Below are 22813 nucleotides of genomic sequence, written 5' to 3'. Positions count from 1 at the left end.
GTAACAGAAAGTGTTCAGGGTAATGCTGTTAATGTTGTGTTACATGAACTTCCAAATGGCATTAGATAAAGTACCATGCAACAAACTTGTGAGCAAAGATTATAGCTCATGGGATAAAAGGAAAGCAGCAACATGGATACGAAATTGGCTGAGTGACAGGAAACAGAGAGTCATGGTTAATGGATGTTTTTCAGACTGGAGGAAGGTTAAGAGCGGAGTTCCCCAGCAGTCAGTGTTCGGGCCCGCGCTGTTCCTGATGCATATAAATAACCCAGACCTCAGTGTTCAGGCACAATTTTGAAATTTGTGGACAGAGTCTTGAGTGGGCATAGACCACGTAGCATGTTCCCTTCCCTGAGATGAGGAAAAATTTCTTTACTCGGAGATGGTCAACCTGTGGAATTCTCTACCACAGAAGCCTGTGGAGGCCGAGTCACTGAGTATAGCCAAGGAAGAAATTGATCATTTTTTGGATATTAGGGGCATCAGGGGGTATAGAGAGAAAGCGGGAATATGGTGTTGAGATAGAGGAACAGCCATGATCATATTGAATGGTGGAGCAGGCTCCAAGGGCTGAATGGCCTACTCCTGTTTCTAAAGGACATTAGTGAACCAGTTGGGTTTTTAACCACAATCCAGCAGTTTTCATGGTCACTTTTTCCTGGTGCGGCCCCATAAATTACCACATTCACTCAGCTCAATTTCACAACCTGCCTTTGTGTTTTTGTGGGTTCTCTCTCACTCCCTTTTTTCTGTTTTAAATCAATTTCACAGGGTATTAGAAGGAGGGGATTTGCAGTCGGGAAACTCAAATCAAACATCACATCAGAAACTGACAGAGTTGGCCAATTTATCATAACCTAAATATCATTGGATTTTGAACATGGAAGGAAAAAGCACCATTTCCAGTGAGGAGAAACCGTACACGTGTTCTGTGTGTGGACGAGTCTTCAGTCAATCATCTGACGTGTCAGAACATAAATGCCGTCACAACAGGATGAAACCATGGAAATGTGGGGATTGTGGGATTCAAATCCCCGTCTGACCTGGAAGGTCATTGGCGCACTCACACTGTGGAAAATAGTTCACCTGCTCTGAGTGTGGGAAGGGATTCACTCATTCATCCTATCTGCTGATACACCAGCGAGTTCATTTTGGGGAGAGACTTTTTAAATGTCCGGACTGTGGGAAGTGCTATAAAGGTTCCATGGAACTGATGCGCCATCAACGTGTTCACACTGACGAGAGACCATTCAGGTGCTCTCACTGCGGGACTGGATTCAGGTGGTTGTCTCAACTCACTGCACACAAGCACAATCACACTGGGGAGAGGCCAGTCACCTGCTCTTTGTGTGGGACGTGATTCACTCAGTCATCCAAACTGCTGAGACACCAGCATGGGCACAGTGATGAGAGGCCATTCACCTGCTACATGTGTGGGAAGGGATTCACTCAGCAATCCCATCTGCTGACACACCAGCGAGTTCACACAAACGAGAGACCTTTTAAATGCCCAGACTGCGGGAAGTGTTTTAAAAGCCCCCAGGACCTGATGTCTCATCAAAGTGTTCACACTGGGGAGAGGCCGTTCAGGTGCTCTCACTGCGGGACTGGGTTCAAGCGATCATCTCAACTCATTGTTTACCAGCGAGTTCACACTGGGAAGTGGCTGTTCACCTGCCCTGAGTGTGGGAAAGGATTCACTCATTTATCTATCTTGCTAACACACCACCGGGTTCCCACTAGGGGGGGCCTTGAATGTGGAAAGGGATTCACCCACCCATCCAACTTTCTGAGACACCAGTGAGTTGATACTGGGGAGAGGCCGTTCACCTGCTCTGAACGTGAGAAGGGTTTAACCCAGTTATCCAACCTGCTGACACACCAGCGAGTTCACACTGGGGAGAGACCATTTACATGCTCTGAATGTGGGAAGGGGTTTGCTTATTTATCTACACTGCTGAGACACCAGCGAGTTCACAAGTAATGACAATGGTTGGATTTTGCTGTTAATCACATCCAGGACCGAATTATGTGTATTGGGGTCCGTTTCTGATGATGTTAATAAACTCCAGCCCAGTTATTCGGGCTGATATTGTAAATAAAGGTCAATTAGATTAGCTTTATGTTAAACACACACTGTCTTGAGTCTCTTCAATATATCTAACCCAAGTTAGTTCCTTTTGACCATGCTCTCTCTCTCACCCCTGTCCCCTCCATCCTCACCTCCAACAAGTGTGAGGAGCTCATGGAGCTTCTTTGTCACTAAGATTGAGACAATCCGATCAGCTGCCTCTGCTGCTTCCCTCCCTCATCGGCAGCGGCTGTGATTATTTGAATTAGATTTTTACATAATCACTTGGTAAGTGATCGGGTGTCACTGAACATTTGTCAGAAAATTGTTCCATTATCATCCTCACAGTGACTGTATCTTGCAGACCAAGTAATTCTATCTACACCAGCTTTTCTGGAGAAGATCACCAGAGAAGAGTGAAGACATTACAGTCCACAGCCCAGCTCATAGTGGTGCACACATCTGATAAATCCAATTAAAATGCAGAGTATATAGGTCTGCCAGAGGTTTATCGATATACATTGATTATCAATTATAAGAAATAGGAACTATAGTTCCTGGCTGGGTCCCTGGTTTGAAACCAGGCAGAAACATTATCAAAACAAGTTTTAAATGTGAGCAATAATTCATCTTTATTGTTAAATATTAACTGTATATAATACCTTACAGCCGTGTGACATTAGCTCTTCCCCTCCACAGTCTGTACACACTGAAACTAGACAGAATCTTCCACTTGTTCGCATTTCCAGTCCTGATGGTTCAGAAAGCTTCCCTCAAGCCTGCACTTGCCAGCTGATTTGTGCAAGATTATTAAAGGCTCCTGCAGCATGATCTCCATCACGAACAGTCGATCAAAGCTACATTTCAGACAGGGCAACAAACCCATCAACGATTCTGTCTTCCCTGCTCTGCAGTAAGTGAGACAGGGAAAAGCAGAAGGATTTTGCCCCACCCTCTCCAATCACCCACTGCGAACAGAAAGCAGTGACAGCAACTTCAATCAGCGGGTTACTGCCCATCCCTGGGATGCAAGATACTCCAATATGGGCCAAACATCCTAAGACACGAAGCACAGATTCAGATTATTAACTTTAAACATTGCTGCTGTTTTCCAGAGTGAACCCCAGCTCTCCATTCTTCCAGTAGTGTCACCGCATTTAAACAGAGTCTATCTCCATCCCGCTTTGTTAACATCACAGTTGTTGGGTTAGGAGTGAAAACTGCTCTTTTCTTCATTGGAAGAGTGGGAGAGCAGTTTGTAGTTGTGGGTCTGATATGCAATGAATGATGATTGAATATTTTTAAGGCAAAGGTAGATAGATTCTTGTCAGGCAAGGGAATCAAAGGCTATCGGGGTTAGATGGGAATGTGGAAAGCGAAACACAAGATCAGCCATGACCTTATTAAATGGTGGAGCAGGATCGAGGGGCCGAATGGTCTACTCCTGTTCCTATTTTTTATGTTCTTATGAAAGTTTAAAAGTGGCAAGTTCCACTCAAGCCCCTGCACCAACAGAACTGCTCAGAGTCACAGAATTAGAATAATCACTCCATGGAGGGCTGATAGCATCGGGTCCACATCTGATCAGTTGAGAATGGTCTAATTCATAAGATTACAGGAAGGAAATTAAGGAACTGCACCTGAAATTATTTTCTTTTCCTGTGTTATTTGTGTGGCTTGTTCAATGAAATGTTTGTCCCGGGTAACGGTGGGGAAGGATTGAGAGTTTTCAGTGTGGGAGAGAACTGATTGATACAGAATGGCATCATCATCCATTTTGTGCTTTTTTCATTCATTCATGGGATGTAGGCAGTACTGGTTGGGCCAACATTATATTGGCCATTCCTAATTTCTCTTGAGAACCGAGTGGCTTGCTCAGCCATTTCAGAGTCAATCACATTATTGTGCATCTAGATTCACATGTAGGCCAGACCAGGTAAGGACAGCAGATTTCCTAAAGGACTTTCGCAAATCAATGGGTTTTTAATGACAATTGATGGTTTCATCATTTAGACTTTTAATTCAAATTTCACCACCTGCCATGGTGGGATTCAAACACTACCCTGGGCCTTTGGAGTACTAGTCCAGTGACAATACCAGTCCGCTGCCCCCTCCATCTCCCCTGCCCCTCCCAACCTATCACAGACCTTCCCTTTTGTTCTTTCCTCCTCTCTGTATCTGTTTCAAACCTGTTACATTGCTAGCATTTACTAGTTTTGATATAGCATAGTGGTATTTTCACTGGATTGGTATTCCAGAGACCTAGGGTAATGCTCTGGTGGTCCAACCATAGCAGATGGTGAAATTTTAATTCAAAGGAAATCTGGAATTAAAAGTCTACAAAACCCCATCTGGTTCACTAATGTCCTTTAGAGAAGGAAATCCGCTGTCCTTACCTGGACTAGCCCACATGTAGCTGACTCTTAACTACCCCCTGAAAAAATGGGCAATTTAAGAATGGGCAATAAATGCTGGCTTAGCCAGTGATGCCCACATCCCATGAACGAATGAGGAAAAAAAAATAACTGTTTTTCTCTCTCTGCCTGCTATTTCCAGCTTTTCCTGATTGAAGTCAGGATTCACTCTGTAAAAAGAACAAAAGGGAGGATCTGTGATAGAGAGCGAGGCAGGATGGATTAACTGACAGAAGAATGATGGACAGAGCAGCACGGAGCTGGTGATGGTGGACCCGGGTGGTTCGGAGTCAATGCTTTCTCCATCACGGCCTGGGCTCCATGGCTGGTGACCAAATGTTAACCAAACAAACATTTTTGTGTGAGAAACCTGTCGGCAGTGTCAGTGAACTGAAGGGCAGTAACGGGTAAAGAAATGATCAACAGTGATTTTGAAGGCTTGCTTGTCAGCTTCCCTGGTCAGTCCAACCATTGGAAACCTCCAAACATTCTGGTAGCTCAGCACTGCCCTGTTTCCGAAACAGATATTTATCCACTGTTAGATTCCGATCCAGGAACAAAATTATTTCAAGCCAAATGAAGTAAACGAACAATTGAAGCATGCGATCTTGGCAGGGCCCTGTTAAACCTCGGAACAAACATTTTCCTCTGTAATATCGCACCCTCGATTGAAGGGCTGTAGAGCAAAATAAGATTGTAAAAGTAGTAAGGTTGAAAAAATAACGCTTTCGCAAATTCGATATGAGATCAATTGCATAATTACATCATGTTCATCTGGTAAAGGATGTTAGGAACCCTGAATTAAGGCAGCGCAAGCATGGATTCTGCAAAAATGACTTTATCAAAAGAGAATTGAGTAATTTAATGAAAGAGAGAAGAAATAGATCATTAAGAGAGAGAAGCAAATTGTGATGAATTCGTTTTCTCGTTTAAAAAGGGGCCAGAGATCGGAAATTGGAAGGGCCTCTTTTGCCATTGTTTGGATACATGGTGCTAGGCCATTTTATGATTACATTGTTACATCAGTCTCGCTGCAGCGTTCCTGAGAACAGCAGCTGTATTCCATTTCTCCGCAATAGAGACACAGACTGCTGCTGAGTTACAGCGCAGTTTAGCATTCCGGACAGGATTAATGAGACCGTGGCAGTTTCTGTAGTGTAGTGGTTATCACGTTCACTTTACATGCAAAAGGTCCCCGGTTCGAAACCGGGCAGAAACATTATGAAAACTTACTCATTAAATAGTGAGGATAATTTGCGTCGTTGAAGCCTACCTGAATCTCCGATGTTGCAGGCAATATTGCATTTGCTCTCACCGAGGTCACAAAATGAATGCAGCAAAATCAGCATCTGCTGAGATTCCATGACACACTTGAGTGGATAGATGTTCGTATTTCACTGCGCTTACATATTAGCAGCTCGTTTAGTCAACAAGATAAATCAATCGGTCTTTCGATGCAGCTTGAGAAAGTTACTCACCGTGTCAAAGGTGTCTCGGTGTGATGTGTGCTCATAAAGACAGACAAGAGGGATCAGATCTAATTAACGCATCATTCCCAAGCCTGTTCCCTGTAAATTTCTTTGATTTTGTTGAAATGCTGACTGTTGTGCTACATCTCAAATCAGACCCATAGCAAATTTCCTCGTGACTTACATTCTTTTGTTTGCCAGTCAAGTTTGCAATTCGATGTTGTCTATTTCAGAAAGCCTCAAGTCAACCAAGGGCATCAATATCAAATACATTAATACTGAATGGTGAATAAGATAAAAAAAATTGCTGAGAAAAGTTTATTGAATTTCTTCTGCTGAGGAGGACAAGTGTGTTCATAATGATTGAGCAGAAAGCATTGCTGCCTAAGACATTTGCTGAACTGAGCCTTCTGCATTTTGAAATTCAAACAAACAGAGGCACCATGTGGAAACCAAAAGTTGTCTTTCTATAACAAGTGACATGAATTCTCAGTCTAACCATTGGAATCCTCCAAACATTCTGGTAGATCAGCACTATCCTGTTTCCTAAAGAAATATATATTCTGTAAAATTACGTTCCCAGAACAAAATTATATTTAAACAACTGAACAAAACGACCTATTACAGCATGTGATCCTGGCAGGGCTCCGTTTAACTGTAGCAATCATTTTCCTCTGTGAAATAACACCCTTGATTAACGAGTCATGGAACAAATGTAATCAGATTGTGTAAATAACTCAGAAATAATGAGATGTTTGATCAGAGAAGTAAGCACTTTCATCAATTCAATATGAGAACAAGAGATAAGTAAATAATGTTCATATGCATAGCTATGTAAGGAGCACAAGTCTAAACCTTCATGGCATTGGGTGAGGGAAACGTTGTTAATTCAGGCAAACTAGGCATGGAATATGCAGAAACTCCTTTTTCAAAAGGGAATGATGCAATTAATTGATATGCAGAAAAAAACAAGTTCACTAATAGAGAGAAGGAAACTGGGATTAATTCATTGGCTCTTTTAAAAAACTGACAGAGACAAGATGATGGAAGGGCCATTGTATGGATACATGGTGTTAAGCCATTTTATGATGACATTGTTATCTGAGTCTGTCTGCAGCATTCCCAATTATAGCAGCTGAATTCCATTTCTCCCATCCAAAGAGCCAAAGAGCTGTTGCATGACAGCACAGTTTACCATTCCAGATAGGCTAACTGCAGTCATGTCTGGCCAATGTTTCTGTAGTGTAGTGGTTGTCACATTTGCCTCACACACGAAAAATCAGCGGTTTGAAACTGGGCAGAAACATTATCCAAGCTTGCCAATTTTGAGAGCGGAAAATTTGTGTATGTCAGGTTTGTTGTTGAATGTTACTTGAATCTCACATGCTACAGCCATGGTGCTTTTGCTCTTACCTGGGCGTTGAAATGAATGCAGCAAAATCAGAAACACTGAAATTTCATGACACACTGAGTAGAAATAGATGTATGTTTTTTAACTCGGCATGCATTTTAGCACGTCTGGCCAGCAACAGAATTTAGTGGGTTTTCGATGCAGATTTACATCGTTACTCACCATCTCAAAGATGTCTCATGCTAAAGTGGGCGCATAAGGACAGGCGCAAGTGATGCTTCAATTGAACCAGAGGAAATGACAGTGCTGATACAGAATCACTCGTTTAAATAATCGGTTTTCAAAATAGACTATCAGGAAAAATGACCGAGGGAGTCATGGAAACCGAGGTGCAGTGCAGACCTGCTGGCTTCCCTCCTGTCTTCTACATGGAGGCAATGTAGGCCTCAGAAGGCTTCTCACCTGGAACAAAGAGGGATCAAATATAATGAACGCATCTTCTCAAAACTGCTCCCATTAAAATTCTTGCATTTTGTTTAACAGCTAATTGTGCTCAATTTCAAATGAGCACCACATGGTTTGCATTACCTGCTGACTGGCATTCTTTTGTCAATCAGTCATGTTTGAAATTCGAGTTTGGTGTATCTTTCAGAGTCTCAATTCAAATGAAGGCAGCAATAACAGATACAATATTAATATCAAATATAGAATAACGGAACAAATATGGAGTGAAGTGTGTTTAATTTCGTCTGCCAAGGATAAGAAGGATGTTCCTAATGATTGAGCAGAAAGCATGGCACCCGGAGTCATTTGCTGGACGGACACGTCTACATTTTGAAATTCAAAACAAGCTGAGGCACCAGGGTGAAATCAACAGTTGTCTCCCTGCAACAAGTGACATGGACCCTCAGTCCAACCATTGGAAACCTCCAAACAGCCTGGTAGCTCAGCACTGCCCTGTTTGTTAAACAAATATTTATCCTCTGTTAGATTCCGTTCAAGGAACAAAATTATTTCAAACCAAATGAAGTAAACGAACAATTGAAGCATGCAATCTCGGCAGGGCCCTGTTAAACTACGGAACAAACATTTTCCTCTGTAATATCGCACCCTCGATTGAAGGGCTGTGGAGCAAAATAATAAGATTGTAAAATTAGTAAGGTTGAAAAAATAACACTTTCGCAAGTTTGATATGAGATCAATTGCATAATTACATCATGTTCATCTGGCGAAGTATTTGAGCAACCCAAATCCAAATCGTCATGTGAACCTTGTGAATTAAGGCAAACCAGGCATGGATTCTGCAGAAAAGACTTTTTCAAAAGGAACTTCAGCAATTTAATGAAAGGGAGGAAAAAACTGGTTCATTAAGAGAGAGAAGCAAATTGCGATTAGTTAGTGTGCTCGTTTAAAAAGGGGCCTCGGATCGGACGATAGAAGGGCCTCTTATGCCTTTGATTGGATGCACGGTGCTAGGCCATTTTATGATTACATTGTTACATCAGTCTCGCTGCAGCGTTCATGAGAATAGCAGCTGTATTTAATTTCTCCGCAACAGAGACCTAGATTGCTGCAGCGTTACAGCGCAGTTTAGCATTCTGGACAGGCTCGGTAAAGCCATGGCAGTTTCTGTAGTGTCGTGGTTATCACATTCGCCTAATACGCGAATGGTCTCCAGTTTGAAACCAAAACATTATGAAAACTTGTTCAATAAATTGTGAGGATAATTTGCATCATTTAAACTTACCTGAATCTCCAGTGTTGCAGGCATAATGCAGTTGCTCTCACCGAGATCATAAAACGCGTGCAGCAAAATCAGAGTACCTGCAAAAACTCAGCAGGTCTGGCAACCTCTGTGGAGAGGAACACAGTTAATAAATAGAAAAGAGGTGAGATATAGAAAATTTTATATTTCACTTCTTTTATATTTTTACCTAGTTCTGTTGAAGAGTTATACGAATTCGAAACGTTAACTGTGTTCCTATCCGCAGATGTTGCCAGACCTGCTGGGTTTTTGCCAGTGTTCTGATTTTGCTGCACGTATTTTATGACCTCGGTGAGAGCAAATGCATTCTGCCTGCAACACTGGAGATTCAGGTAAACTTCAACGACGCAAATTATCCTCACAATTTAATGAGTAAGTTTTCATAATGTTTCTGCCCAGCTTCAAACCCCGGAACTTTTCGTGTGTTAGGCGAACATGATACTACACTACAGAAACTGACTTTTTACTTAGTTCTGTTGAAGAGTCATGTGGACTCGAAACGTTAACTGTGTTCCTCTCCGCAGGTGCTGCCAGACCTGCTGAGTTTTCCCAGGCATTTTTATTTTTGTTTTGGATTTCCAGCATCCGCAGTTTTTTGCTTTTATCTGCAGCAAAATCAGCACGTCTTTCGATGCAGCTTAACAGTTACTCACCATGTCAAAGGTGTCTCATTGTAACGTGTGCTCACAAAGACAGATAAAGAGTGATCAGATCTAATTAACGCATCATTCTCAAACCTGTTCCCAGTAAAATTCTTGGATTTTGTTTAAAAGCTAACTGCGCTCAATTTCAAATGAGCACCACATGGTGTGCATGACCTGTTGACTGACATTCTTTCATCTATCAGTCATGCTTAAAATTAGAAGTTGGTGTATATTTCAGAGAGTCTCAATTCAAATGAAGGCATCAATAATATATAAAATATGAATATTAAATATAGAATAATGGAACAAATACTGAGTTTCTTTAATTTCATCTTCCAAGGATGAGAAAGATGTTCCTAATGAGTGAGCAGAAAGCATTGCACCCGGAGACATATGCTGGACGGACACGTCTACATTTTGAAATTCAAAAAAAGCTGAGGCACCAGGGTGAACCCAACAGCTGTCTTCCTGCAACAAGTGACATGGACCCTCAGTCTAACCATTGGAAACCTCCAAACACCCTGGTAGCTCAGCACTGCTCTGTTTGTTACACAAATATTTATCCTGTGTTAGATTCCGGACCAGGAACAAAATTATTTCAAACCAAATGAAGCTAACGAACAATTGAAGCACGCGATCTTGGCAGGGCCCTGTTAAACTCCAGAACAAACATTTTCCTCTGTAATATCGCACCCTCGGTTGAAGGGGTATAGAGCAAAAATAAGAAGATTGTAAAAATAGTAAGGTTGAAAAAATAATGATTGAGCAGAAAGCATTGCTGCCTGAGACATTTGCTGAACCGAGCCTTCTGCATTTTGAAATTCAAACAAACTGAGGCACCAGGTGGAAACCAAGAGTTGTCTTCCTGTAACAGGTGACATGACCTCTCAGTCTAACCATTGGAATCCTCCAAACATTCTGGTAGAACAACACTTTTTCCTAAACATATGTATTCTGTAAGATTACCTTCCCAGAAGAAATGCATTTTAAACCAAATGAACGAAATAAACTATGCCAGCCTTTGATCTTGGCAGGGCTCTGTTGAACTGTAACAATGATTTCCCACTGTGATATAACACCCTCGATTAGCGGTTTGTGGAGCAACTGTAATTAGATTGTGTAAATCAACTCAGAAATAATGAGATGTTTGATCAGAAAAATAAGCACTTTTGTCAGTTCCTCTGACATGTCCTCCTTCTTCCTTAACCGAGGTTTTCCACCCACGGTCGTTGACAGGGCCCTCAACCGTGTCCAGCCCATCTCCCGTGCATCTGCCCTCATGCCTTCTCCTCCCTCCCAGAAACATGATAGGGTCCCCCTTGTCCTCACTTATCACCCCACCAGCCTCCACATTCAAAGGATCATCCTCCGCCATTTCTACCAACTCCAGCATGATGCCACCACCAAACACATCTTCCCTTCACCCCCCCGGCAGCATTCCATAGGGAGCATTCCCTCCGGGACACCCTTGTCCACTCCTCCATCACCCCCTACTCCTCAACCCCCACCTATGGCACCTCCCCATGCCCACACAAAAGATGCAACACCTGCCCCTTCACTTCCTCTTTCCTCACCGTCCAAGGGCCCAAACACTCTTTTCAAGTGAAGCAGCATTTCACTTGCATTTCCCCCAACTTAGTATACTGCATTCGTTGCTCCCAATGCGGTCTCCTTTACATTGGAGAGACCAAACGTAAACTGGGTGACCGCTTTGCAGAACACCTGCAGTCTGTCCGCAAGAATGACCCAAATCTCCCTGTCACTTGCCATTTTAACACTCCACCCTGCTCTCTTGCCCACATGTCTGTCCTTGGCTTGCTGCATTGTTCCAGTGAAGCCCAGCGCAAACTGGAGGAACAGCACCTCATCTTCCGACTAGGCACTTTACAGCCTTCCGGATTGAATATTGAATTCAACAACTTTAGATCTTGATCTCCCTCCTCCATCCCCACCCCCTTTCTGTTTCTTCCCCCTTCCTTTTGTTTTTTCAAATAATTTATATAGATTTTTCTTTTCCCGCCTATTTCCATTATTTTTACATCTTTTATGCCCCCCCACCCCCACTAGAGCTATGCCTTGAGTGCCCTACCATCCATTCTTAATTAGTACATTCGTTTAGATAATATCACCAACTTCAACGCCTCTGTGTTCTTTTGTTCTTTTGTCTGTGACATTTTTTGATTATCTGCTCCGATCACTGCTTGCTTGTCCCTACAACTACCCCACCCCCTCCAGTTCTCTCCCCCCACCCAACACCACCCCCACACCTTCATCTTATATTTCACCCCTCTCCTTGGATTCACCCAGTTCTGCTGAAGGGTCATGAGGACTCGAAACGTCAACTCTTTTCTTCTCCGCCGATGCTGCCAGACCTGCTGAGTTTTTCCAGGTAATTCTGCTTATGGTTTCGATTTCCAGCCTCCGCAGTTTTTTGTTTTTAACCCTTCATTCTCCCCTGATTCCGTTTCGTAAAGAGTTTGTAAATATTCACAGAACTGGAGACTGGGTTTCGTGTTTTGGTTCCTCCTCCATTTTTCCACCTGCCAACTAACATTTTCCAAAATCTCGTCACAATGTTCCGCCTTGCACCATGTTCAGGCGTGAACACATTCAGTCTTGTGGAGAGACTATAAAGGCCGGGATCGTTTCCTTTAGAGCAAAGCAGGTTAAGCTGAGTTTTCAGGGTGTTGTTTAAAATTATTGGGCTGAGGAAGGGATCGGCGGCGAGCGGTTTGATAGAGCAGGTAGGGAGAAACTGTTTCCACTCTCGAGGGTCAGTCACCAGAGCGCTGGGGTTTATGATAATTAAATAAAGACAGGCTTGTATTTATATAGCACCCTTCCCCGCCAGCGGACGTCTCAAATCGCTTTCCAGTCAATGAAGGACATTGTGAAGTGTCGTCATTGTTGTGATGTAGGAAACACGGCAGCCAATCACCGCTCAGCAAACTCTCACAAACAATAATGTCATAATAAGCGTAGAATGTGTCTTTGTGACGTTGATTGAGGGATAAACATTGACCAGGAAGCGGGGAGAACTCCCCTGCTCTTCTTTCAAATAGGCTCATGACATCTTTTACATTCTGGTGCCTAAATCCCGTTCATGTCTCTTCTTTCCAGACTGAATAAAAAAGGAGGGATTTCACCATGCCTGCACTGAGCCTCGGTTTCCTCGGACATTTTATCGCACCCTGGCAGTTTTTCCTCTTCCTCTGCTGAAGACCGGTATGATGATGTAAAGTGTCTGCTATTTCTTCTGTTTCAATTATAGTATCGCTTTCGTATCTTTAGGAGCACACATTACTGTTATTCATCTTTGAGACGACGAGTAAGTACGTTAACCTACAGCAATAAACAGATTCATTTATTTTGCTAACTGAACGAACTGTTAACATGTATGTCGAGTGACAGTGGAAAATGTTTTATAACCTTTACTGCATCGGGTGCGATAAAATGTCACTTTTGTTTTATTTGTGGGATGTTCTTTAGTATTTCGAGAAGACCAATTGCCACGTGGCCGTAATTCGCAAGTGCACTTAAATGAGCGGATTTCGGTAATATTTTCCCGGGTTTCGAACCGGGATACTATTTGCGTGTTAGGGCCACGACGCTAGAGAAACACTGCACTGCCGAATCCTCAATGGGCTTGGCTGAAACGGTAACCTGTGCAGCCATGCAGCAGCACTTTGGGTTTTTGTTTTGAAGAAATGGAATTCAGCTGCTATCATTAGGAATGCTGGAGACAGACTGATTTAACAATGTCGCCATAAAATGGTACAGCACACGAGGAGACAATTAGGCCCATCGTGTCTATGGCAACTTTTTGCAAAGAGCATTCCAATCAGTCCCAATGACTCTTCTTCATAGGAGTCGAAACGTTAACTCTGTTTCTTTCTCCACAGCTGCTGCCAGATTGGCTGAGTTTTTCCAGCATTTTCTGTTTTTGTTTCAGATTTGCAGCATCTGCAATATTTTGATTTATTTTGATCCTGGAGTCTCTTTCCCCCGGGATCTACAAAACCCGTCACTTCTCTTCATTCATTCTCACGCTTCCATTTCCAGTTTGAGTCGGTTCCCCTTTCGGGCTCTTCAACAAATCCATTTGGACTGACAAGTGGCATCTGAAATTTAATGTAAGGAAGTGTGAAGTGATTCATTTTGGTCGGAGAGGAGAGGCAACGGGAAATAAAGCGTACAGATTTATGTTGCACAGCGAGTGGTTAGGATCCAGAATGTATCAATTCGGCTCAGTTCCACAAACAGGTGAACGAATTTTTACCATCGCATTCATTTCACGCCTTACAACTACATTCACTTTAGTTTCGTAGCTTCGTATTAAAATGGTTCAGAGAGAAAAAGCAGATTGGAAAGATTCCTTTTGTATCTTTTTGAACTGGAAATGTCTGAGATGGAGAATACGAGTTAAAAAATGTGACGTGAAAGTGGAAGAATTTGATGTCTATCAGTTACTTTTAGTGATGAATCTGCCGTGCGTTGCCTTGTCAGTTTCACAGGAGCCGCAGTGATTAGATTGGTGGGTTTTGGAAATTGAATTTTTGCAATTCACAGCTTTGGTACTATTTCACCACACTGTCGACTTCATGTTCCAGCCAATAGCTACGTTGGTTTTAATTGACTGAAGAAATAATTTGTGTTCTATCTCAACATGATATTTTGTCGGAGAAACTTCGCCCTCGAGAAAATGGTCCAGAATGAAGAAAATGGCAAAAGCCGCGTGGATATCCCAAGATGCAAGCGCAGCAAGCAGCTTCCTTGGTAGTCTAGTGGTTAAGATTCGGTGATCTCACCGCTGCGGCCTGTGTTTGCATCCCGGTCAGAAGCTATAGACATTTAATCCTCTTGTTAAAACGACTTTATTAAGTTACTGATTGAAAACAGAAAACGCGTTACAGCCCTGCCCGAATCAGTGGAGTTGGAAGTGAAGCTCCGCATCAGAAATGAAAATGTCACATGTGCAGCAGGTCGAGAACAAATGTAGATGTCGGGCTGGAAAGTAAAAGAATGAAAGAGAAAGGCTGTGATCGGTTGCAAAGCGCTGGCTACAACGATGTTGGTACAAGGCAGAATATGGGTGAGAATCGGGCTGCTTTTACTGGAGCACTGTCTATAGTTCAGAGAATGGCACCTGATAAAGGATCAGTATTGATCTTGGAAACAGGGCAGCGCTGATCCACCAGGATGTGAGTTCTGGAATGTGAGTGGACATTCTACCCTCTGTAAACTTGAGGTCATTCAAAACTCTGCTGTCCGTGTCTGAACTCGCAGCAAGTCCCATTCCCCTATCACCCCTGTGCTTTCTGACCTACATTGGCTCCTGGACAAGTATTATCTTTAGTTTAAAATTCTCCTGCTTGTTTTCAAATTCCTCCATGTCCTTGCCCCTCTCTTTCTCTTTAGTCTCCCAGAACTCCAAAACCTTCTGAGATGTCCACACTCCTAGAGAAGTGGCAGATGAACGGAAATAGGAAAACGCGGGAGAGTTTATTTTCTACAATTTACCAATAATTTATTCTGGTTGAAATCGGGAATAATGAGGAAACGTAGTCAGCAGGATTCGAACCTACGTGGGCAAATCCCAATGGATTTCGAATCCATCGCCTTAACCACTCGGCTACGACTACGAGTATGCTTGAGTCATTCATATAAAATAATAGGCGGCTACAGCAGAGCAGGAAGACATTCGCCCAGGGATGTTCGTGCCAGCTCTCTGCAAGAGCCAATCAGATGGTTCCACACAGAAATTCATATTTGTATTGTCTCTCCTTGTTCTTCCCATCAAAATCAAACACCGCACACTCCACTTCAACTGAAGCTTCCCCGTCTAAAGATTTCGTAACACGGCGCGAATACGATTCGAACCCACGGCCCTAACGCTAGGGTGGCTTTTAACACAGAATTTTAGACCACTCGGCCACGATAACATAACGGACGTTTTTACCTTACCTGGTATTTCCATTGAAATATAGACAGCAAGGAAAAGAGCAGGGAACGGCTTTCAGGCGCCTCGAACCTGCTCCGCCATTTATTTAGAGCCCCAGCCTCAAAACGAATTGCCTACCCCATCGCGCTAACCCTTTACTCCCTCAGAATCCAAAAATCTATCCACCTTAACCTTAATGTACTCGCAGACTGAGGATCTGCAGATGTCTGGGCTACAGTACTCCAAAAATTCACAACCCTTTGAGTGAAGAAGTGTCTCCTCATCTCAGTCCTAAATGGCTGACACATTATCCGCAGAATGTGAGCTCAGTTCTAGACGCTCCAGCCAGGGGAAAAACAGCCTCTCACCATCAACACTCTCAAACTGTCGCAGAGTTTCACACTTGGCAAAGCGGTAAAGGAGAGCGAGATAGAGACTATGAGGGCGAAAGCAGATATATGGAGACAGATAGAGACAGAGAGTTGGCTCGACACTGAAAGGAACAGATACACGTCACCATTGATAGCTTAGATTGAAAGACGGAAAAGAAGAAAAAGACTTAGGTTTAAACAGAGCCTTTCACGAACTCAGGGCAACAGAAAGTGCTGTAGAGCCGATGGAGTGCTTTTGAAGTGTAGTCAGTGTTGTAACACAGAGAGACAGTTCGACAAAAATGCTGATCGAGCAAATGACAAAATGTGGTCTTAAGAGCTACACCTCAACGTAAACATTTCATTCTATGTTTCTGAACTTTGTATTATTTGTTTGATCAGATTCAGCAGGTGTAATCCTTGACAAAACAGGGACAAAGCATTCCATTTCTATAAGGTCAGCGCTCAGCCTTCCCCTTTCTAGAGTAAAGAGCTTCAGACTGTTCAGCCTTTCCAGGTGAATACGACATTTGGGATTGAACTTTAATTTTCCTATTCCTTCAGAGGTATGACCGCAGTAGAAACAGTTCCTAAGGTCTGAGGGATTTCAGTTTGGACTATTTGTATTTACAAATTCATTATCTCGGTGTGTCCATTGCCTTAACTCCTCGACCACTAGGACTCGGTTTCTGTCTGTTTTAATGTTGCTCAGTGTAAATGTCAATCACCCCCCAACTTTGTAACATACGGGCACTTAGGCGCTGAGCAGCCTCCACTTAAAAACAAATAGAGCTGGAATTCCCCACTTGCGTGTTTTAAAGCTACTCTTTTTTGTTTGTCCGATTTTAATATGAAGCTACTCAACTAATATAAATAAAGTTTTGATTAGCAAAAGTGGGGAACTGAAGCGCATTGACACACACACAGGAACACACACAGATATATAAGACCGAGAGTGACAGAGATCCAAGGACAGGCAAACACTCAGAAAACAAAGATGTCACAAATTGGTTAAGTTTTGTTCTCACAAATCCGACAGCAAATTCCGTAAATGCTTGTAGATGAACGGCAGTAGGAAAAAAACAAAGTATTTGGCTGTGTTTTTTATTCCATTGAACAGATAATTAGTCCTGTATCTGCAGACGCCTGGTTAAAATAAGGAATGAGAAGTGTAGTCGGCAGGATGGGACCCTGGGTGGGGACAACCCATCACCTTAGCCACTCTGCTTTCGCCTACAGACCCTGTGCGCTCACCAATAGGGGTCATATAAAATCACAGAATGATTACAGAAGAGAAGGAGGTCATTCAGCCCGTCATGTTGGCTCTTTGGAAGAGCAACTCAACTAGTCTCACAATGCCGGCCTTTTCCCAGTCGCCCTGTAATTTATATTCACATTTCTTCTCTTTGGGATTCCGACCAATCAGAAACACGGCTCACTTTCCTGCTATAAATTTTAGCAGCCTCCCCTCCGCTGGAAGCGATTTGCACGAAGTCCCCAAAATGATCGGTTGGCAGTGGTGGGATTTGAACCCACGTCTCGTATAGAGACTGGAACTTAAGTCCAGCGCCTTAGACCGCTCGGCCACACTACCGGGGTGCTTGCAGTCCCTCATCGTCATGACTGGTTTCGGCACTGAATGAGAACTGAAAAAATCCGACCAGGAGTCTGCCAAAAAAAGGCCCCTCGAGCTTGCTCAGCTACTTCATAAGATCGCGGAGGATCCTGGGCCTCAACATCAATTTCCCAGCCGATCCCTATAGCCCTTGATTCCTTTGCTGTACCTCTTCTTCGTGGCATAAGTGATGAGCGTGTTCCGATATTAACTGAAAAGTTGGTGGTTTGACATCACCCTGCAATGACATAAGTCTCTTCCTCACCCTCCTCCCTTCCTACTTCCATTGCCGTCACAGTTCCGGATTGTGCGCTTTGATCTGATTAAAATATTCCCCAAACTTTGTCAGCCATCTATTGTCCAGTATGTTCTCACACAAACAGGCGGTTAAACATTAATTTCAAACACAATGAGAATAAAAATAGTTCAACTGAGTACATACATCCAATTCATGAGAAATATAGGATTCAAAGCTGCGAATAGAAATGCATTCTCTGTATATATTAAGAGAACTGGAGCATACCATTGCACCGTGTGAAGTTCCATTTAATTTGTGGATGTTATAGAACTGGTATCACGATGACTGGTATTAAAATAATCTCAGAATCAATATAAAGAAACGGTACAAAAAGGGAAACAGTTACAATAATACTGCAATCAACACAATAAAAACATATTAATCTGTCGTAATGACAATCCAGAGATATTCAAGAATATTTTCATTTAGAGTCGATATTTCACAGACAGAATTCCACCTGGAGTCGCTCAAGGGCTCCATCTTTGACCAAGCTTACAGAATAGACAGTTCAGCAGTGTCACTGGTCAGAGCTGTGTCATGAAACTAACAGATATTTTCATTATGTTATTGTGGTCTATTGTAAAGTAGTTTTATGGTGATGAGTGTATGGTTCTGTCTGTGTGATTTAATTGAATTAAGGCCAGATAGACTGCAAGTTTCAAATTATCAAAATAAATTAGGGGCAAAAGGTATTTTAAATGCTATTGAGTAAACATGGATGAGGTCTTAGTATGTATAGTGTGAAGGAAATTCGCATTTTGAGATAAGTGAAGGAAGGTAAGAAAGACCAAGTAGTGTATTTATTTTCCCAAAGGTATTGACCATGTTAACAACATGAAAAAAGTTTGTATCATGGGAAAAGTAAATTTCCAAAGACACAAAGAACAATGGAATTTACAGATTAAAGAGAGAGAACATATATGAAGAGGAATGGAAAGCTATATTGGGGGGCCATGTAAGATCTAATAGGACCATGCAAAACAACCTTAGGGAAGCCTCCAGCCACTTTAGCAGACGCTGTGTCCTGTAACCAAAGCTGGAGGATAGCTTTTGGAATTCCACTGTTGAGTAGGCGCTGTGGTAAATTTGCTTGCTTGCTATTTAAATTTTAAAGCTATTTTGGATTGCTGTCCTAAAGAGGGTGTATAGTTGGGAGTGAGGTTAATTAGGGATTTTGGGATTTGTTATAGTATTAAGTAACTAATCTTATGCATGTGCTTGAAATAATTCCTTTTGTCAATAAATGTTTTAACTTAGTTTTAAAATCTCTAAAGGTGTTAGTGGACTCATTACTTCTGAATTCAGTGCACAAATCTTCTCATAATGAATACAAATTGTAAAACCGTTGTGATAGCGTGGCCAAGTTTCCTTTATGGATTTGGTCCGCCTGACCGACATCATCTGCTAGGACAGCTCAGCTGGGGATTAAAGGAAACTTGACTCTGTCATGACACTGCATCGCACATGATGCTACATTTATAACCAGCGTCATAAACTGACGCTGTTATGGAACGGAAGATTAAATAGTGGACTCTCGGAATCATTGCATTTCATGGTCCAATGAGCGATCAGGTTGAGCGATTGATCTGAAAAAATTGACGTTATTTTTCTTTTCAATTAACCGCAGATATGAGCAAGATGCGACGTCACACAAACATGGCTGACGCCAATTGGCCCGGCAGTGGATGACGCCACAATGCTTTCCGCACGCCATTGGACCGTGATTCGTTATTACCCGCATTGATTCAGGTGCGGGAGATCATGGGCTGTCTCCAGTCTCTGCTGAGCGGTGAAGTTTGAGCCGCCTGTGATCCTGACTCAGGACTGGGACCCCTTGGCATCTTAAAGGTGCCGTGCGCCCACTGAGACTGTCCGAAAGGACCGAGAAACTGGGAAGTGCAGCGGTGGAGGTTAACTATAAATGCAGCATAGAGGGGAGAGATGTCCTGAACAGTCGAGTGGTAGAGAGTGGGAGAGCGACTGGGACAGAGAAACAGATTAAACACTAACACTACCCTTTCTTAAATATCATTCCGAACCCTTCAGGTGGGCCAGCAATTTTTCCTTCCCTTCATCTTACAATGTTCATCAATAAGCGCCTGAACTCCAGGATTTTAAAGGAAAAACGGCCCTGCATCGGAAGGAAAATGTTGGAAGATATTGGGGTCTGACCAGAAATCTCTATTGATATTCCCGTGACGGGGGGATGGTGGGGGGTGGGGGGGGGGGGGGGGGGGGCGGGTGGGGGGTGGTATGAAAGGCTCTCTGAGGAGATGCAGCCAAATCCCTGGGGTGATGTTCAGTGAGTTCAGGAGGATGCTCACAGAGGGAGTGGAGCAGGGAGAGAGGATCCCTGGGTGATGTTCAGTGAGTTCAGGAGGATGGTCACAGAGGGAATGGAGCAGGGAGAGAGGATCCCTGGGGTGATGGCCAGTGAGTTCAGGAGGATGGTCACAGAGGGAGTGGAGCAGAGAGAGAGGATTCCTGGGGTGATGTCCTGTGACTTCAGTTGTTTGTTGCATCAGGCAGTCCGCAGAGCCTGGGAATTTCCACGATTGTGCTACCTGGTGTTCCTATTAAACCCCAAACTGTGATAATAACTTCAGGATTACTGCTTGAAAATGTGTATGTGTCAGATCGGCCCCAGCCACTCGGAATCATCCCTGGGTTTGTACCAAATGTTCTGTGTGCGGTATATATGTATTTCTTGTTATTCATTTATGCGATGTGGGCGTTGCTGTCTGGGTCATCATTTATTGCCCATCACTAATCGCCTTGAGAAGATGGACTGTGACGTCTCTGCCTTGCGAGTGTTTAATTGGACAAGGTACAGAGAATTCAGGTGAATGCTCTGGGCGCATGGGTTCAAATCCCAACATGGCAGCTGCTGGCATGTGAATTCAATTAATAAAGTCTGGAATTGAAAACTGGACTCAGTAGTGGTGACCACGGCAACAATCACCAATTGTTGTAAAAACCCAACTGCTTCACTACTGTCCTTTAGTGAAGGAAATCTGCCACCTTTAACCAGCCTGGCCGACATGTGATTCCAGGTCCACAGCAATGTGACTTCACTGCCCTCTGAAATGGCCTTGGAAGCCGGGCTGTTCGGGGCAGCCTTGCTGGTGACACCCACATTTCATTAAAGAATAAAGAGAAAAAAACTTTTATTCTCCATCTAACCCCTGCTGCACAGACCCTGGGAGTGCTTCATGGGACAGTGTAAAGGAAGCTTTTTTTCTCCACGTACTGCCCTGCAGGGCAGTATGTGGAGGGGAGAGGGGGAAACCGTGTTATAGGGAAAGTGGAGTGATGTCAATGGGCCTTGGAGAAAGGATTTCATCAGAACCATAGTTCGTTTCACATTAATGATTTATTAACAATTTCAGAGAACATTTTACAGAACAGTTTATTTTAAAGTTAACTGAAGTGAATAAGAGTGTCACATTCAGAACAGAGCACACACATTCCCTCTCCGCTGCCAACTGTATGTACGATAGTAACAGACACCAGAAAGAGAAAATAGAAGCTCAACGTAAACGGAAGGGGATAATTGTGAATGAGGAATGAGAAAAGTTATTTATTTACAGGGGGAATTCAAACTACCGGGGAATTATAAGTTACAATTAGAATACAGCCATAGTTATCTCAAAAATTTCAGACAGGAAACCAGAAATACCATCCATGATTGTCTCAGTTACAAATTCGGAAACAAACTGAAGGTATTTCATTTTTAGAGTCACCAAGAGGACACATTTTAAATTCAGAATACAGAGATTTCAGTAAAGAGCTGATGAAAATCTACAGTGCCCAAAATTCAACCGATCACTTGGTCTGCAAAATAGAATAAAATAATGAAACAGGTGTTTAAGATCTGGGACATTTATATTAGAGTTTTAAACAATGAAACATGGAGAGGTTTTTTAAACCGCTTCTGTCAATTTGAAGTGTGATTGCTTAATCTGTGCTGTCAAGCAGCAGCTCTCTGGATCTTTGTTTGGGAGAATTGGAATACCACTGCTTTAATTTGGAATGCTGCAGACAGATTCATATAAGAATGTCATCATAAAATGGCATAACACCATGTATCCATACCATGGCCCTTCCATCATCAGCTTTTTAAAAGTGCAAACAAATTAATCTCAGTTTCCTTCTCTCTTTTAGTAAACCTGTTATTTTTCTGCGTTTCAATGAATTGCACAATTCCCTTTGGAAGAAGGAGTTTCTGCAGATTCCATGCCCAGTTTGCCTTAATTAACACTGTTTCCCTCATCCAATGCCATGAAAATTTAGACTTGTGTTCCTTACATAGCTATGCATATGAAAATTATTTACTTATCTCTTGGTTTCATGTCGATTTGATGAAAGTGCTCATTTTTCTGATCAAACACCTTATTATTTCTGAGTTATTTACACAATCTAATTACATTTGCTCCACAACCCGTTAATCGAGGGAAATCATTGATACAGTTAGACAGAGACCTGCCAAGGTCACATGTTGAAATAATTCGTTCCGTTTGTTTGATTTGAAATAATTTTGTCCTGGGAATGAAATCTTTACAAAATACATATTTGTTTAGGAAAAAGGGCAGCGTTGATCTACTAGAATGCTTGCAGGATTCCAATGGTTAGGTTGAGAGGTCATGACTCTTGTTACAGGTAGACAACTGTTGGTTTCCACCCGGTGCCTCAGTTTGTTTTGAGTGTCATGCTGCAGAAGGCTCGGTCCAGCAAATGTCTCAGGCAGCAATGCTTTCTGCTCAATCATCAGGAACACCCTTCTCCTCCTCAGTAGATGAAATTCAACAAACTTTACTCAGCAGCATTTTTTACGTTATTCAAGATTCAGTATTAACATATTTTTTGATATT

General features: G+C 42.7%; 3 non-coding genes across 3 annotated transcripts; 1 reads left to right on the top strand and 2 right to left on the bottom strand.

Moving 5' to 3' along the window:
* The first annotated feature begins 5634 nt into the window (after window positions 1-5634).
* Window positions 5635-5707, top strand: trnav-uac. The gene has a single exon. It is a non-coding gene; the product is annotated as a tRNA-Val (tRNA).
* A 9570-nt stretch (window positions 5708-15277) lies between these two features.
* On the bottom strand, window positions 15278-15359 carry trnas-cga. Its single transcript has one exon. It is a non-coding gene; the product is annotated as a tRNA-Ser (tRNA).
* Window positions 15360-17540: 2181 nt separating this feature from the next.
* On the bottom strand, window positions 17541-17623 carry trnal-uaa. The gene has a single exon. It is a non-coding gene; the product is annotated as a tRNA-Leu (tRNA).
* Window positions 17624-22813: the final 5190 nt, after the last annotated feature.

The sequence above is a fragment of the Carcharodon carcharias genome, chromosome 27, assembly GCF_017639515.1.
Source record: "Carcharodon carcharias isolate sCarCar2 chromosome 27, sCarCar2.pri, whole genome shotgun sequence".
Taxonomy (NCBI): domain Eukaryota; kingdom Metazoa; phylum Chordata; class Chondrichthyes; order Lamniformes; family Lamnidae; genus Carcharodon; species Carcharodon carcharias.
The sequence above is the reverse complement of the archived record's forward strand: the minus strand, read 5'-3'. Positions and strand labels throughout refer to the sequence as shown.